Genomic DNA, 4,659 nt, shown 5'->3' on the forward strand with positions numbered 1-4,659 from the left:
TAGATATAATGAAATTTTATTAAAGATAAATACACTAAGATATTCTAAGAAAAGATAATTATACCACTAGGTATCAACACATGTTTTTCACGACTTATTTATAGATCAAACATTTTACACGAAAACAGGTGACACATTTTTCAGCCAATGCCCAGTTGGTTACTCATGAATTATGGTTCAAAGTGAGGGATTCATAAAGAAAATTGTAACAAACCAATTTTTATTACTTTAAAGAATATCTGAAAAAAACATCTCAAATATAAAATAAAATTTCCCTTTTTAAATTTTTAAAACGAATATAGGTTACACCACTGTACATTTTTTGGGGTAAAAAAATGCCCTTAATCATTTTAGCTAAACACAGGAAAGCCTAGGTTTTCTATCACGATTGTTGACATTAGGCCTTCAAAAAATATTATCTGGAGCAGAAATTATTTCCTCTTATATCGGTTTTTGTTGTTGTCTATTAAATATATAATAACAAAATTTTTACTCAACATTTGTGTTTCTTGTTTTCTTTTGTAACTTGGTTGTAAGACCGAGGAAGAAATTCAGCAAAACCAATTAATCGTATGTGCAGAAAAAAAGAAGGCGATATTTTTTTTTTTTCAGATACTTAAAAAAACCAAAAGAAAGCAAAAAAAAATAATGAAAATTCTGAAACTAATAGATACATTGAAATTAATGGGAAACATGTTTTGTTTATCTGTAACCAACGTCTGAAAAGTGAAAAAAATGATAATTATGTTGTTATAGGTTTAAGTCTGCCTTGGACTAAAATATCACTTACATTTTAATAAAGTTTAAAAGCAACAATTATTTTTTTGTGAGACGTTTATACAGATGGGATGTACTACAGAAAAATATTACAAAGGGAATTATTTGATAGCTAGAACATTTAAGCCATTGGATTGTATAGTACCCAGTTATTTTTCTCTAAGCAGTCTAAAGATTTTGGTTGGAATATCAGTTTGTTCATAGATATGTTCAATAGGGATGATTCGTACATTATTTTTGTGATGATCTGATTGGTTGAAATGTTTAGCCACAGTTTTATTCAGAGTATGATTTATATCAAATCTCTGGCCATTAAATCGAGTTCTCAATTTATTTTTTGTTTCTCCATTACATTGTTTTTGGCAAATTGTACAGGATATGAGGTACATGATATTGCTGCTGTGACAAGATTGCTTGTTAAGATTTCTTTAATAGGAAATTTGGCATTAGAGTTATTGAAAAAGAAGGTAGATTTCAGACAGGGTTTTGAACTGACACCAACCAGGTCAGTGTTAGGGGCAATGTTTTTAGTTTTAATTTTACTAATAGTTGAAATTTTTATTTTGCATAAAAACAGTTCCGTATAACCCATTGTTGCAATTGCACAACAATTGCAATTGCTCGAAGTCCTCTTCCCACGTTGAGGAACCGTAATATTTTGGATTTAATTACTCCCTAAAATGGTACAAGAATTTTGACTTGGTTAACTGTTTCTGTTTCTATATTGATAATGGAATTAACATGTTTAACGTTTTAACATTTATAAGAATCCTTTAACTTCGTTTTTATTATCTGGCAAATATTCATCATCACATATTTTAGACATTAGAATTATTTATAAGAAAGAAACTATCGAAATAATCAAATAATATGAAATAGTTTTATAATCTATATGAATTATTCTAATGTGCTAGAAACCGAACCAACAGCATATTTCATACAATTTACAACAAGTCAATTTAAATAAATGTGGCCCATGTTCAATGGACACTGAAAGCAAAGATAGTCCAGTACTGCTACGCTGAAATATAACCAAACCTGAAAAAATAGTTTCGGTTGGCCTCATACGAACAAACAATTCGCCGATATTTTATTGATTCTTTCGACATGCATTCTCAGCATTGGATTTTTCACAGTTCTATTGATGTTAATAAATTAGTAAAAACTAAGAGTTCAATCTTCTACAGACAAGGAAGCTAACACTTAGACATATGAGCCTAAGCCGCCTTCTATTCCTGCCACAAGCCGCTCCTGGTCTGTTTTTTAAGCCAGCCAGCCGCATTCGTGTTACTTCCGCCGGTGCTTGCCAGGTGTCACTTCAGTGTGAAAAGCCCCCTCTGGTGGATATGACAGCAACCATTCCAAATCCTCTCTCCTTAATTAATCAACTGTGCCAGTGGAAAATATGTTTCCACTACATGGGCAGCCCACGGGTCTAATAACACTGTATAAGTGTCATAGGGTCAATTTGTCACAAAGTTAAAGTGACAGATGCGACATTTTGGGGGGTTGGTTTGAATCTTGAATATATGTAAATAGTCATCGAAGAACTAAAATTGTACGACAATCGCAAAATTCCTTAAAAAAAACTTTAAACTATGAATTTTACACACTTTTTAATATAATATGTCTGTCGTCATTTTAACATTCAAACAAAAATGATTCAGGGGCCTGGTTTTCGAAAGTATCTTACGACTAAGACACGTCTTAAGATGGTCTTACGACATATCATAGTCGTAAAATAGGTTTTCGAAAGTGTCCTAAGTTACGATAAATCATAAATTTCATCGTAATCTTAAGACACCTCTCGACCTGTCTTAAGATGGCCTTATGATTATCATAAGAGCTTCGATATCACGTGAATAAATAATATGGCTGCTGTTTACATGCACATTCGACAACAAGCTGAAAACGTTCGCCGAAACAGAGTATTTCGAGACAGAAATAACCCACTAAACTACATGGATGATGAACAAATAGTATGTAGATATAGACTTTCACGCCCAATGATACTAGATTTATGTAGAATGTTCCAAACAGCCCTAGCGAGGCAAACAGCAAGATCTCGTGCCTTTCCAGTTTCATTCCAAATCATGGTTGCACTCAGATTTTTGCCACTGGAAGCTTTCAGATGGTCATTGCTTATGTCCATAACATATCTAGACCAAGTGTATCTAAAATAACTGGACTTCGCAACATCATGAGAGGTTTTCATGAAAAAACAGACTTTCCAAGTGTAGTCGGTGCCATTGATGGTATACACATACGTATAAAATCTCCAATAGAGGATGAACATCTTTATGTAAATAGAAAAAGCTACCATTCTATTAATGTTCAAGCAGTTTGCGATTCAAATATGAAGTTTTCTTTTTAGCACTGTTTGTGTCGGCTGAAAAGTAAGGACTTATTCTCCTCCACTTCGTCTATCAAAATTTGAATCTCCTGTGATGTAAAATTCTGACTTCTCTTACTCAAGATTATGTATAATATATATAATGTATTATTTCTATCCTTATATAGTACTTTCTCAAAGTATTTGCACGAGCATTTCGTTAAGCAGTTACATGTACTCGATGTCTCACATCTTAAAAGTATTCACAATTAGATAACAAACACATCATGTAAGATAATAAATAAACACGGAGTTCGAGAATGTAAAAGTATAATAAATGATCAAACTACGATTTTAATTCATTTTCATATACAAATTAATGTTGATAATATATTTTGTAAGTAATAACTATATATTGAATTACCTATAATTCTTTTTATAGTAAATGTTATCACTTATGACAGGCATAAGAGAATCTCAGATATGACTATCGTAAGACAGCTTTGATTTACATTCTATTACATAGTCATAAGATAGTCTTAAAATTTGTCTAAAGATATATCTTATGACGTTTCTTACGATACTTTCGAAAACCAGGCCCCTGGACACATGGATTTGAGGTGATTGCGACGGTGAGCTGTGAACTCTATTACTAGCTAAAAAAAATCCCGTTTCTGAGACTTAAGTTTATTGATCAAAAAGAATGACGCACTGACCCTTTAATAATTCATCCATATAGAATTAATTATTTAATTCTAAAGTTAAATAAGATAGTTTAAAACGTAAAGGATCTACAAAAGTGTTTATAAGCGGGGATAATTTTATTTTGTTTACAAAAAGATAAGTAATAATATTTGGGAATTGTTCTCGGAGTACTTTGTAATATCGTGTAACAATCAAAGAAGTATTAGTGACTGTCTTATTATAGGAGTAATTTAATAAACTGTCCTACAATTTCTCGAAGGAGTTAAATGACCGAAATATTTCATTCGATTCTTGCTTTAAAAAGCAAATCCGCTACCTACGCTACAAATGTTAAGAAACAGTTTCAAATTTCTATATATTCATTTAATCTCCTAATGTACTTATCTGAATAATGGTTGGAAAAAATATCACTTTATAATTAGATTTTATGTGACAGGCTGCTTGTGTTTTGTTAAAATTGTTGTTCTTCATAGAATTCTTTAAAAGAAGTCATCTGAAAGTTAAATCAATATCAGGAATCTCATGGTAGTTTAAAGTGAAAAGCAATTTGATTTTAAACATGCGTGTTTCTCTTAATCGTAGTCTCATACATTTCCAATTCAAAGGTGAAAATTCAAAACGAGATGTTATCCAATAAATTTGTGACGAGTGAGTTAGCCTCAGAGGTATTCCAAACGACAACATAGAAAGATATTTACGCATTTACTTGCATATATATTCAAAAGTATTAAGTCACATCCAGAGACTTACAAAGAGTATTTATTTCCGGGTTTCACCCTATAAGTGATGCATGTTAGAGGGGCTGACATGGACAAGGCCTCTAGTCGTTCGGCCCCGTGTGCTAC

This window comes from Lottia gigantea (genome assembly GCF_000327385.1).
Source record: "Lottia gigantea unplaced genomic scaffold LOTGIsca_75, whole genome shotgun sequence".
Lineage (NCBI taxonomy): Eukaryota > Metazoa > Mollusca > Gastropoda > Lottiidae > Lottia > Lottia gigantea.